Genomic DNA, 15,372 nt, shown 5'->3' with positions numbered 1-15,372 from the left:
TCACTGATTCTTGCACATTATTGTCAAGAATCTGCTGATACTGAGTTGAATCCATGCAACCGTCAACTTTAACAAGATTCCCGGTGCCGGCATTGGCCACACAGTCCCAAAGCATGATGGAACCTCCACCAAATTTTACTGTGGATAGCAAGTGCTTTTCTTGGAATGCCGTGTTTTTCTGCCTCCATGCATAACACCTTTTTGTATGATCAAACAACTCAATCTTTGTGTCATCAGTCCATAGGACCTTCTTCCAAAATGTAACTGGCTTGTCCAAATGTGCTTTTGCATACCTCAGGCGACTCTGTTTGTGGCGTGCTTGCAGAAACGGCTTCTTTCGCATCACTCTCCCAAACAGCTTCTCCTTGTGCAACGTGCACTGTATTGTTGACCGATGCACAGTGACACCATCTGCAGCAAGATGATGCTACAGGTCTTTGGAGGTGGTCTGTGGATTGTCCTTGACTGTTCTCACCATTCTTTTTCTCTGCCTTTCTGATATTTCTTGGCCTGCCACTTCTGGGCTTAACAAGAACTGTACCCGTGTTCTTCCATTTCCTTACTATGTTCCTCACAGTGGAAACTGTTTAAATCTCTGAGACAATTTTTTTGTATCCTTTCCCTGAACAACTATGTTGAATAATCTTTGTTTTCAGATCATTTGAGAGTTGTTTTGCGGAGCCCATGATGCCACTCTTCATAGGAGATTCAAATAAGAGAACAACTTGCAAGTGGCCACCTTAAATACCTTTTCTCATGATTGGATACACCTGCCTATGAAGTGCAAAGCTCAATGAGGTTACAAAACCAATTTAGTGCTTTAGTAAGTCAGTAAAAAGTAGTGGGGAGGGTTCAAATCAAGAAATTGATAAGGGTGTAGTTGCCAGTGTTTGTGTAGGGCACTGTAAATGTTCTGGGTGTTGTCTGTGTGGGTGTGTGTGTGAGAGCGGTGTTGTATGTGTGTTGCGTTGTTTGTGGAGCGCTGTGTGTCTACAGCGTTCTGTGTGTGGTGCTGTGTGTGTTGCGCGGTTTGTGTGGGTGTGGAGTGCGTGTGTGTGTTTTGGGGGAGGTATGTTTAGTGCAGTGTGTGTGTTGCGTGGTATGTGCGTATATTTGTGTATGCCGCGGTGTTTGTGTGTTGGGTGTTGTGTCTGTGCGGCGTTGTCTGTGTAGGGCGGTGTTTGTGGTTCCCAGTGTGTGTGTGTGGTGTGTTGTGCGGTGCGCATGTGGCGCTGTGTGTGTGTTTTGGGGGGAGGTGTGCACCCCCCATCGTGCTCCATCCCCCATGCTGCGCACCCCCCATCGTGCTCCATCCCCCATGCTGCGCACCCCCCATCGTGCTCCATCCCCCAAGCTGCGCACCCCCAATCGTGCTCCATCCCCCATCGTGCTCCATCCCCCATGCTGCGCAACCCCCATCGTGCTCCATCCCCCATGCTGCGCACTCCCATCGTGCTCCATCCCCCATGCTGCGCACTCCCTATCGTGCTCCATCCCCCATGCTGCGCACTCCCCATCGTGTTCCATCCCCCATGCTGCGCACCCCCCATCGTACTCCATCCCCCATGCTGCGCAACCCCCATCGTGCTCCATCCCCCATGCTGCGCACTCCCATCGTGCTCCATCCCCCATGCTGCGCACTCCCTATCGTGCTCCATCCCCCATGCTGCGCACTCCCCATCGTGCTCCATCCCCCATGCTGCACACTCCCCATCGTGTTCCATCCCCCATGCTGCGCACCCCCCATCGTACTCCATCCCCCATGCTGCGCAACCCCCATCGTGCTCCATCCCCCATGCTGCACACTCCCTATCGTGCTCCATCCCCCATGCTGCGCACTCCCTATCGTGCTCCATCCCCCATGCTGCGCACTCCCCATCGTGCTCCATCCCCCATGCTGCACACTCCCCATCGTGTTCCATCCCCCATGCTGCGCACCCCCCATCGTACTCCATCTCCCATGCTGCGCACCCCCCAGCATTGGACCCGGGGAGGGTGAGCACCTGCTCCGTTTGTTATTTTATGTTTTAGAGTGCATGTGAACAGCCTTTTAATATAAAACTAGAAAATAAAAAAAGTATAGTAAATTGAACCAAGGTCTACCATAAAGGGTTATTCCCATCTTAACAGTATAGTGGCTCAGTGGTGAGCATGGTGGCTGAGTGGTTAGCACTGTTGCTTTGCAGCGCTGGGGTCCTCAGTTCAAATCTCACCACGGACAACATTTGTAAGGAGTTTGTATGTTCTCCATGGCTTTTCTATAGATTCTCTAGTTTTCTCCCACACTCCAAAGACATACAGATAGAGAATATAGATTGTGAGCCCCAATGGGGATAGCAATGCTGAAGTCTGAAAAGTGCTGTGGAAGTAATGGCGCTATAAAAGTGAGTAGAATAAAAAAAAAAAAATATATCGACCTTCCATGGCTGAGATGGGAAGGTCTCAGTCCAGTGGCCACATCGGTAGTCCACAGTTGCTCAAACTTTGCTCTACCTTCAAAATTTCGGGGACACCCAACATCATTACATTGCATAACATGCATGTGGTCACATCAGTCCTACTAATAAGGGGGCAGAGATCTATAACGAGGAGGTTTACAGTTCACTGGCAACAATTTTGGATCTCAATGCAAAAATCTATAGTAGGACTTCACCTACCATGTATCGACACTAAGGGGTACTTTGCACGCTGCAACATCGCAAGCCGATGCTACGATGTCAAGCGCGATAGTCCCCGCCCCCGTCGCAGCAGCGATATCTTGTGATTGCTGCCGTAAGGAACATTATCGCTACGCCAGCTTCACACGCACTTACGTGCCCTGCGACGTCGCTCTGGCTGGTGACCCGCCTCCTTCCTAAGGGGGCGGGTCGTGCGGCGTCACAGCGACATCACACGGCAGGCGGCCAATAGAATCGGAGGGGCGGAGATGAGCAGGATGTAAACATCCCGCCCACCTCCGTCCTTCTGCATCGCAGGCGGGACGCAGGTAGGAGATGTTCCTCGCTCCTGCGGCTTCATACACAGCGATGTGTGCTGCCGCAGGAACGAGGAACAACATCGTACCTGTCTCTGCACCGGCATTACGGAAATGTCGGACCCTACACCGATGATACGATAACGACGCTTTTGCGCTCGTTAATCGTATCAAAAAGGATTTGCACACGATATGGACTGCGACGCCGGATGTGCGTCACTTTCGATTTGACCCCACCGACATCGCACCTGCGATGTCGTAGTGTGCAAAGTACCCTTAAGGATTCATTTACACGGAACAAGCAGAAGTCATTTATTAACCTGTTTACACATATGCACTGAGTGATCTGTAATAGATCACACATTGCTCACAAGCTGCCTTGGTTCTCAGCACAGCAAGTCCTGTTTACACCGAACAATACATTGCCAACGTGATGTTTTGCGCTGCATTTTGCGCGTTCATTGTGTGATCTGCAGCTTATTTAAACTGAAAGATTACTGTGAAATGAATGTTTGTTAGATCGTTAGTTTACAATGATCTTTTACTGTAAATGAAGCATAATTGGCCGACAGACAGGTTAGGGACTAATCCAATGCACTATAATTTGAAAGCAGGAAAAATCTATTTTTCAAATAAAGTGTTAACTTTATTTATCCTATGAATAATCCATAGTATCCATCATACACATCACCCTAAAGATGCAGAACCGGTCTAAGCACGAGGCATTGCCATTTCCCAGTATTCCCTGAACAAAGCACAACATACAGCGGAGCCAAGGCATGAAATATAACTTGACATTAAAGTCATTTAAATTGGAATTTAAAATTGAACAAGTGCTATCCATGGTTTTGATGGTTAGCACTCGTACCCGTTACTCATGTTATTCTGTAAGGCCATGCACATGTACAATTTTTGTTTCCCCCTGAGCTTAAAAATAAAGATATATATATATATATATATATATATAAATATATACACATATATTATATATATATATATGTATATATACACAGTATATAAAGTTTGTCCACCCGTATCCTGTCCACTGCCATTAACTTGAGAATGGCAGCAGCTATAGGCATAGAAGTGGTGTCTAGGTATAGTAAAGTAGTCATGCGCTACGCAATGAAACCACCTATAGCGCCACCTGGTGGAAAACTTAGTATTTTTATCTCGAAAATGGAACGAGGTAGACAATAAAAGTGAATTAAAAAATTGTAGGGCATCATCAATTCAATATGAATCGACACCTTGCATACAGAAATGCTATGATATGAAACCCATGACCCCCCCAAAACATTGAATGCTGGTCACGCATATGGCGCACATTTAACTTTGATGCTTGAAGTGGCCCCCGTCAGCTGCAATGCACATCTGGCCTCTGCACAGCATAGTGTATCTTGCTGCACGTTGTGCAATATGGTAGGTGACACGTTTGCACAATCATCTGTGATACGTCGTCGTAGGTCCTGCAATGTTGGTGGAGGGGTCGCATACACCTGCTGTTTGATGTGACTTCACAGAAAGAAGCCCAATGGGGTCAGGTCAGGTGATCGTGGAGGCCACTCCACACAGCCACCATACCCAATGACTTGTATGAAGGTCTCCATGAGGTATTGCTTCACGTCCGCAGCTTTGTGAGTTTTACACGTTCTAATCATAGCATTTCTGTATGCAAGGTGTCGATTCGTATTGAATTGATGATTCGCTACAACTTTGTAATTCACTTTTTTTTCTCTATCTCGTTCCATTTTTGAGATAAAAATGCTAACTCCGTTGTTTTCCACCAGGTGGCGCTATAGGTGGTTTCATTGCGTAGCGCAAGGCTACTTTGCCATACCTAGACACCACTTCTATGCCTATAGCTTCCGCCGTTCTCAAGTTAATGGCGGTGGAAAGGATATGGGTGGATACACATTATATATATATATATATATATATATATATATATATATATATATATATATACACACATATATACATATATACATACATATATATATATATATATATATATATATATATATATATATATATATATATATATACACACATACATATACATACATATATAGTGTAATGTGCAGTTTTTGATCACATCAAAATTGGCAATGCAAGTCTATGGGTCTGTGGAAGACACAGAACTGCACTTTGATGACACACTAAATGGAGAAGGTGGAGAATTTTTTTCTTCCTCTTGACCTCCAAGAAAAGCAGATTGTACCCTGCTCAAAATCTGATTAGAGTCTGCTTAGCATTAAGGATGAGCAGACCCATGGAAGTTCAGGTTCGCCGGGTTCAACCAGACTTTAGTTAAAAGTTTGGTTTAAAACCCGACTTGGCTCTGGACTCCGAACCCCATATAAGCCAATGGGGACCTGAACTGTGGTGCTGTAAAATAGTTATAGTAAAAGCCAGGGAGCTGCAAAATGAAGTAGCAAAATGAGGTAAAGAGCAGGACAATTGCCCTGCAAACAAATATGGATATGGAATAACTATAACAAAAAAAAAAAGATGAGGGTTCCACCTATTTTTGATCATCAGTGCAGGTACAACAGACAGCTGGGGGCTGATATTATCAAGCTGGGAAGGCCCATGCTTATTTAGCCCTTCCCAGCCTAAAAATAGCATCAGCAGTCTGTTTTGCCTTGGCTGGTTATCAAAAATAGAGGGGGGTCCCTCACGATTTTTTTTTATTTATTTAAATAATTTGGGAAAAAAAAAACAAAATACAAAAAAAAGAAAACAGAGTGCGGTCCCCCCTATTTTTAATAACCAGCCAAAGTAAAGCAGATAGCTGGGGGCTGATATTATCAGCCTGAAAAGACCCATAGTTATTTAGTCCTTCACAACCTAAAAATAGCAGTTGTTATCAGAAATAGGAGGGACCCCATGCCAGTTTTTTAATTATTTAAATAAATTTTAAAAAAATAGCGTGGGATCCCCTCTATGTTTGATAAGCCAGGTAAGCACCAGAATTGAAGCATCTAATGGATGCACCAATTCTGGGATGGATGTGGGCTGCTATTTTTAGACTGGGGAGGGCCCAATAACCATGGTCCTCTCCAGCCTGAGAATACCAGCCCCCACCTGTCTGCTTTACCTGTGCTGGCTATCAAAAATAAGGGGGACCTCATGTTTTGTTTTGTTGTTTGGGTTTTTTTTTTATTTATTTCCCCACAACATACAGGCATCTTCCCCATGCTAAAAAGTTTGTCTGTTTATTGGCTGTGTTGCAGACTTTCAACAAACTTTATTAGCATCCGAACTCCAAACGCATGACACGGACCTCCGTGAAAAGCCTGTGTTCGTGTTCGAGGCCAAGACACCAGGTGCTCGCTACAAACCCTAAGCTTTACTGTTCGGGTTTGCTCATCCCTAGATAGCATAATCGGACCTATTTTGGGGATGGAGATAATAGTTGTCTGCACCTTCCCTCAGCCCCTCTGGCTTGTTTCGCCTACCGGCATCACCAGGATGTTGAGGGAAGTTTGAGCAAGAGGGGAGATGGAGAGTTGTTAAAGATTCTGTTTGTTACCCTGTTTCATCATCCAATAAATGATTACAATATTCTTTATAAATTCCTTATAAAATATTCATCATCTGATGACCATATTATTTATAATATTTGAGAATTTATCAATTATATATTTATTAGCATTTATAATTTTACATTCCACAAGTGATAATTTTTCATATTTTGTATGAGGCATATCATCTATATATCGTCTCAAATTCTACTTTGATTTTGTTGCGATTAATACAGTTTGACTTTAAGTTCACTTTCCTCATTTACTTATAATGACAAACATAGAAGACATTATATTTCCGATACCTGAACCTGAAGCAGCTTCTGACCCTTATTTTAGGTTTAAAGTTACAGCAGCCATATTAGCTAATTAATTTCCTTACAAATTGGTTGATGGGCAGCGGCAGACGGCACAGTGCTGTCACCTGCACGGACATCAGTCCCTCACTTTGCACAGAAATTAGCTGCCATTGTTGGAACTTTTCGCCAGTTATGGCTCTGAATGTCATGTGTCTGTCCTCTTTAAAGAACATCTGCTGCATGAAACCAGTCAATATTGTGGAAAGGTTCAAAGGAGGCAGATAATTTGTAGTGTCAGCTTTATTAAGCACAAGGTAATGACATTAAAGTGAGGGGCTATAAGTGCAGACAATGGGGGGCTCATTAAGCAGTGATTTATCATGATGAAAAGACCTGTTTACCCCTTGGTCTTCAGCTGCTTCTCTCAGTACAAAAAGATCGGTTACCTCCACTTGTCAGAGGATAATTTGTGAGTTGTTTAAAGGGCAGATCATAAACTATACAGCCGACACTTAGGTCAATTGTCCAGACCGGCCTTTTCTGCCTCCACTATGAAATGTCTTCCCGGGCCAGTACTAATGAGCCGGATTTTCCTCTCTTAGGACATTAATGTTGCAATTTATTGTGATTTAATTTGGCTTTTCCTGAATTTGGCTGCAAAAGTTCCTATAAATGATTGTTAATGAGTGCACCGCTCCATGATCTGGATTCACTTTGGTATAGGCATGTAGATACTGGTGCACAATACTGACAGATAAGGCGGAATTCCCATTATTTCTATTCACAAGCAACCACCACAATTATAAAACACATAAGGAATAAGATACCACCACAACAAAACCATGGAGTTCATATGAAGTAGCTTACATACAATTATAATCTAAAAAAAAGTTTTTGTATACACATTACTGATCCTGCACTGATCCTGAGTTATATCCTGTATTCTGCTCTAGAGCTGCACTCACTATTCTGCTGGTGCAGTCACTGTGTACATACATTACTGATCCTGAGTTACATCCTGTATTATACTCCAGAGCTGCACTCACTATTCTGCTGGTGCAGTCACTGTGTACATACATTACATTACTTATCCTGTACTGATCCTCAGTTATATCCTGTATTCTGCTCTAGAGCTGCACTCACTATTCTGCTGGTGCAGTCACTGTGTACATACATTACATTACTTATCCTGTACTGATCCTGAGTTATATCCTGTATTCTGCTCCACAGCTGCACTCACTATTCTGCTGGTGCAGTCACTGTGTACATACATTACATTACTGATCCTGAGTTACATCCTGTATTATACTCCAGAGCTGCACTCACTATTTTGCTGGTGCAGTCACTGTGTACATTCACTACATTAATTATCCTGTGCTGATCCCCAAGTTACATTCTGTATTATACTGCAGAGCTGCACTCACTATTCTGCTGGTACAGTCACTGTGTACATACATTACATTACTTATCCTGTGCTGATCCCAAGTTACATTCTGTATTCTACTGCAGAGCTGCACTCACTATTCTACTAGTGCAGTCACTGTGTACATACTTTACTTATCCTGTACTGATATTAGTTACATCCTGTATTATACTCCAGAGCTGTACTCACTATTCTGCTGGTGCAGTCACTGTGTAGATACATTACTTATCCTAGTTACATTCTGTATTATACTCCAGAGCTGCACTCACTATTCTGCTGGTGCAGTCACTGTGTACATACATTACATTACGTATCCTGTACTGATCCGAGTTATGTCCTTCATTATACTCCAGAGCTGCATTCACTATTCTGCTAATTGTTTTTTTTTTATCATTATTCGCCTTTATTTTGTTTGATTTTTTTTATAAAGTTACAATAAAAAAACAAAAAACAAAGTATATATTCAAACTGTAAAAAAATATATATGTTGTTATGTTTTTGGTTTTTTTTGTGTGTGTGTTTTTTTTTTTTTAAATAATGGTTAGTTTTAACATTTTTTATTATTCACCTTTAATTTGTTTGATTTTTTTTGTTTTGTTTTGGGGGTTTTTAAGGTAAAAAAACAACAAAAAAACAAACTATATATTCAACCTGTATAAAAAAAAAAAAAATATATATGTTATGTTTTTGGGGAGTTTTTGTGTTTTTTTTTTAAATAATAGTTAGTTTTACCATTTTTTATTATTCGCCATTAATTTGTTCAGGTATTTTTTTTTTTTAAGTAAAAAAAACAAACAAAAAACAAACTATATATTCAACCTGTATAAAAAAATATATACGTTATGTTTTGGGGGTTTTTTTTGTTTGTTTGGTTTTTTTTTAAAATAATGGTTAGTTTTACCATTTTTTATTATTCGCCATTAATTTGTTCAGGTATTTTTTTTTTAAGTAAAAAAATAACGAACAAAACAAACTATATATTCAACCTGTATAAAAAAAAATATATATACACGTTATGTTTTGGGGTTTTTTTTGTTTGTTTTTTTTTTTTTAAATAATGGTTAGTTTTACTATTTTTTATTTGCCTTTAATTTGTTTGTTTTTTAACATAAAAAAAAAAAAAAAAATCGAACAAATTAAAGGCAAATAAAAAATAGTAAAACTAACCATTATTTAAAAAAAAACAAAAAAAAAAAAAAAACCCCAAAACATAACGTGTATATATATTTTTTTTTATACAGGTTGAATATATAGTTTGTTTTGTTCGTTATTTTTTTACTTAAAAAAAAATAATACCTGAACAAATTAATGGCGAATAATAAAAAATGGTAAAACTAACCATTATTTTTTAAAAAAAAACCAAACAAACAAAAAAAACCCCCAAAACATAACGTATATATTTTTTTACACATGTTGAATATATAGTTTGTTTTTTGTTTGTTTTTTAACTTAAAAAAAAAAAAAAAAAAAAAATCGAACAAAAACCAAACTATATATTCAACATGTGTAAAAAAAAAATAAAATTATATACTATGTTTTTGGGGTTTTGTTTTTTTTTTGTTTGTTTTTTTTTTTTTTAAATAATGGTTAGTTTTATTATTTTTTATTTGCCTTTAATTTGTTCGATTTTTTTTTTTTTAAGTTAAAAAAAACAAAAAACAAACTATATATTCAACCTGTGTAAAAAAAAAATATAAGTTATGTTTTGTTTTGTTTGTTTTTTTAAATAATGGTTAGTTTTACTATTTTTTATTTGCCTTTAATTTGTTTGATTTTTTTTTAAGTTAAAAAAACAAACAAAAAACAAAGTATATATTCAACCTGTGTAAAAAAAAAAAATATATAAAAGTTATGTTTTGTTTTGTTTTTTGTTTGTTTTTTTTAAAAAAATAATGGTTAGTTTTACTATTTTTTTATTATTGGCCCTTAATTTGTTCGTTTATTTATTTTTTTAAGTTAAAAAACAAACAAAAACCAAACTATATATTCAACATGTGTAAAAAAAAAAATATATATATATATATATATATATATATATATATATATATATATATATATATATATATATATATATATATATATATATATGTATATATATATATATATATATATATATATATACACTATGTTTTGGGGGTTTTGGGTTTTTTTTGTTTGTTTTTTTAAGATAATGGTTAGCTTTACCATTTTTTTGTTCATTATTCGTCTTTAATTTGTTCGATTTCTTAACTTTTGTTTTGTTTTTCTTAAGTTAATGGTTAGTTTTACTCTTTTTTTGTTCATTATTCACCTTTAATTTTTTCTTCCACTGTATTACTTTATCACTTTATTTATTATCTTTATTTTTTGTTTAAGCCTTTTTTTTTTTTGCTCCTTACACAACAGCAATCACCTACATTGAGTCAATTTGCTTAGGATGAAGCATCTCCTTTATTGACAGATCATATGTTTCTCCAGACCTACAAATAATAACTTGTGCGCCCCATTGTTCTATCTGTGGGATCAGTTGTAAGTTCCTTGGAACACAATGTTGCATCTTTAAGGAAGCGATGGCTCTCCTAAATATTTATGAAATGAAGCATCTGTAGTCATATTGAATAATCTCCCATGACTGGCGTTTGCACGGCACTCATTCTCTATACATATTAAAATACATTTACTTTGAGGACCCCCCCCCCTCCTCTTCAGTCTGTTGATTAACAAAGAGGGTTTGACAAAAGGAAATTCTTGCTGGTTTGTAAGGCGGTTGTGTTAAAGTCGGACTGTAGAGCCACAGTTCAGTGCTTCAATGTGGAACAGTTGGAGGGAGGAGATAGCCGGCTGGTAAGAACCGAGGTTCTCCTATTCTGTGAAGGGTCTACTTTAGTCACACCACCTGCTCCCCTTTTTTTTTTCTCCCCCTATTTCCAAGCCTAACCAGTCAGGACAATATGAACAGACGGGTGCTTGGCCTCAATACCATGAACACACAGCACCAGACGGTGAAAAACGAGTTAAGAAAAGATAAATTGAGAGATCAATAAGGGCTGGGACCTGTTTAGCTGTTCAGGGCAATGACAGATCAGACTAGTAAAAAAAAAGTCAAACAGTGGTGTCATACACTGAGCCGGGCAGGAGGGTCGGAGGCAAGGTGAATGTTGGCATTTTCCGGACTGGAGGGTCGGGGGCAAGGCGAATGTTGGCATTTTATGGGCTGGAGGGTCGGGGGTAGGCGAATGTTGGCATTTTCCGGACTGGAGGGTCGAGGGCAAGGCGAATGTTGGCATTTTCCGGGCTAGAGGGTCGGGGTCAAGGCAAATGTTGGCATTTTCCAGGTTGGAGGGTCGGAGGCAAGGCAAATCTTGGCATTTTCTAGACTGGAGGGTCGAGGTCAAGGCGAATGTTGGCATTTTCCGGGCTGGAGGGTTGGGGGCAAGGCGAATGTTGGCATTTTCCGGACTGGAGGGTCGGGGGCAAGGCGAATGTTGACATTTTCCAGACTGGAGGGTCGGGGGTAAGGCGAATGTTGGCATTTTCCGGACTGGAGGGTCGAGGGCAAAGCGAATGTTGGCATTTTCTGGGCTGGAGGGTCGGGTGTAAGGTGAATGTTGGCATTTTCCAGGCTGGAGGGTCGGGGGCAAGGCGGATATTGGCATTTTCCAGGTTGGAGGGTCGGGGGCAAGGCGAATGTTGGCATTTTCCAGGTTGGAGGGTCGGAGGCAAAGGCGAATGTTGGCATTTTCCGAATTGGAGGGTCGGGGGCAAGGCGAATGTTGGCATTTTCTGGGCTGGAGGGTCAGGGGTAAGGCGAATGTTGGCATTTTCCGAGTTGGAGAGTCGGGGGCAAGGCGAATGTTGGCGTTTTCAGAGTTGGAGGGTCGGGGGCAAGGCGAATGTAGCCATTTTCCAGGTTGGAGGGTCGGAGGCAAGGCAAATGTTGGCATTTTCTGGGCTGGAGGGTCGGGGGCAAGGTGAGTGTTGGAATTTTCTGAGCTGGAAGGTCGGGGGCAAGGTGAGTGTTGGAATTTTCTGGGCTAGAGGGTCGGGGGTAAGGCTAATGTTGGTATTTTCAAGACTGGAGGGTCGGGGGAAAGGCGAATGTTGGCATTTTCTGGCCTGGAGGGTTGGGGGCAAGGTGAATGTTGGCTTTTTCTGGGCAGGAGGGCTGGGGGAAAGGCGAATGTTGCCTTTTGGGTGGTGATGGTGGAGAGACAGTGCCATTAAATTATGAATGGTAATACAGAGATCCAAGGTTACACCACAGTGTTAGTAACTCAGGTTTTTCAATGCAACAAGTTTTGTAGGTGCCCATTAAGTTCGGGTCCTCCGGCTTATCCATGGTCACTAAACCAAGTTTCAGGATTAGAAACACTAGTGGTTGAGATAACAAAGTTCCGAATGTTACATCACATGAAAGCTTTATGTGTCTAATATATATTTTTTCAAAATTTTGTGTTTGTTGCTTATGGCAACAGTGTTCTACGCACGCGGGAAAACAAAATGGCGGAATCTAATGCGATATTCACAGCAACTGAGAGCAGAGGAGGGATAAATTTCTTGTTTCTGAAAAGAAAGTCCGCGAAGGATATTCATGGTGATATGTCGCAGACATTGGGGGATCAATGCCCTTCGTATTCCACAGTTAAGAACTGGGATGCCAAATTTAAAATGGGCCACTTCAACACCAATGGTGAGGAATATCCTGGATGACAGAGTGGTTGTTGTTCCGGAGATTGTCGATGCTGTGCACAACCTCATACAGGAGAATCCACGAATTTCAGCTAAAGTAATCGCAGACATCATGGGGATTTCCCGTGAACGTGTTTGTGTCATTATCCATGGACATTTGGACATGAGGAAGCTTCTGCAAAGTGGGTCCCCAAATGTCTGACAACAGATCAGAGAAGCAGCGAGTGACAACTTCCCGGTCCATTTGTCAGTATTTCTGGACTGATAAGAACTTACTGGATCGACTGGTCACTATGGATGAGACCTGGATTTATTTGTATGACCCTGAAAACAAGGAGCAGTAACAAGAGTGGTGGCGCAGTGGTTCTCCTCGTCCAAAGAAGTCCAGGGTGCAAAAATCAGCCACTAAGGTGATGGTGTCTGTGTTCTGGGATAAGGAGGGCTTGCTGCTAGTGGACTACCTTCAAAAGGGTTCCTCAGTCCATTCAATGTATTACATTGAACTTTTGGACCAATTGAAGGCAGCTCTGAAGGCCTAAAAGGCACTGCAAGCTGTCCAAAGGAATCTTGTTCCTGCAAGACAAAGCCTCCACTCACACTGCACAAGCGACCACGGCAAAACTGGCAGAGCCGGGCTTCCAGCTGGTTGATCACCCACCTTATTCACCAGATCTAGCTCCCTCCGACTATCATCTGTTTCCAAACCTGAAGAAAAACCTCAAGGGTACCAAATTTCACACCATTACTGATGCTATGGCTGTTATGGATGCCTGGTTTAAGGCACAACCGAAATCCTTCTTTTTACTAGGCTTACAGAACTTAGAATACCGATATAAGAAGTGTGTTATCATCAGTGGAGAGAGTATGTGGAAGAAATGGAAAGTTTCATCATCCTATCTCGATTCTTTCTGGGTAAAGCCAAAGACTTATCAGCAGCCCCTCATATATTGAACATTTCTGATGTTGAAGGATACCTTTTTTTAATATAGTTTCAATTCACAACTAGAGATGAGTAGACCTCTGGAAGTTCGGTTCTGCGGGTTCAGCCGGACTACAGATAAAGTTCAGTTTGGGTCCTGGACTTGACCTGAACGCTAATGGAAGTCACTAATTGGGCATTTCGGATCTCCGCCTATATGAAGTTAGCTATAAGCAGATCACTTTTAATTCCACAGCACTTTACATACAATGGTAACACTGTCCCATTGGGGCTCACAATCTAGGTTCCCTACCAGTATGTTTTTGGAGTGTGGAAGGAAACCGGAGAACCCGGAGGAAACCCACACAAACACAGGGAGAACATACAAACTCCTTGCAGATGGTGTCCTTGGTGGGATTAGAACCCAGGACCCCAGCGCTGCAAGACTGCAGTGCTAACCACTAAAGCGGGCTTTACACGCTACGAGATGGCTACAGCGATCTCGTTGGAGGTCACGGAATTGGTGAAGCACATCCGGCCGCATTAGCGATGCCGTTGCGTGTGACACCTATGAGCGATTTTGCATCGTCGCAAAAACGTGCAAAATTGCTCATCGGTGACATGGGGGTCGATTCTCAAATATCGTTACTGCAGCAGTAACGAAGTTGTTCCTCGTTCCTGTGGCAGCACACATCGCTCCGTGCGACACCGCAGGAACGAGGAACCTCTCCTTACCTGCCTCCCGGCCACTATGCGGAAGGAAGGAGGTGGGCGGGATGTTACGTTCCGCTCATCTCCGCCCCTCCGCTTCTATTGGGCGGCGGTTCAGTGACGCAGCTGTGACGTCGCTGTGACGCTGAACGAACCGCCCCCCTTAGAAAGGAAGCGGTTCGCCGGTCACAGCGACGTCGCAGGGAAGGTAAGTCCGTGTGACGGGTCCGGGCGATGTTGTGCGACACGGGCAGAGATTTGCCCGTGTCGCACAACTGATGGGGGCGGGTACCCACGCTGGCGATATCGGTACCGATATTGCAGTGCCTTTAGAGACCTATGCTTCTTAAAAGCATATGCCAATTTACTTCACAAAGCTTTCATAAGAATGAAACATTGATCTTATAAAAAGGTCTCTTATTGACTGCAGATTTATACGTTGTATTCTATTCAAGAGCTGCACTCACTATTCTGCTGGTGCAGTCACTGTGTACATACATTACATTACTGATCCTGTACTGATCCTGGGTTATATCCTATATTATACTCCAGAGCTGCACTCACTATTCTGCTGGTGCAGTCACTGTGTACATACATTACTGATCCTGTACTGATCCTGGGTTATATCCTATATTATACTCCAGAGCTGCACTCACTATTCTGCTGGTGCAATCGCTGTATACATACATTACACTACTGATCCTGTACTGATCCTGGGTTATGTCCTGTATTATACTCCAGAGCTGCACTTACTATTCTGCTGGTGCAGTCACTGTATACATACATTACTGATCCTGTACTGATCCTGGGTTATATCCTATATTATACTCCAGAGCTACACTCACTAT

Source organism: Anomaloglossus baeobatrachus, chromosome 10, assembly GCF_048569485.1.
Source record: "Anomaloglossus baeobatrachus isolate aAnoBae1 chromosome 10, aAnoBae1.hap1, whole genome shotgun sequence".
Lineage (NCBI taxonomy): Eukaryota > Metazoa > Chordata > Amphibia > Anura > Aromobatidae > Anomaloglossus > Anomaloglossus baeobatrachus.
This window is presented reverse-complemented; position numbering follows the sequence as displayed.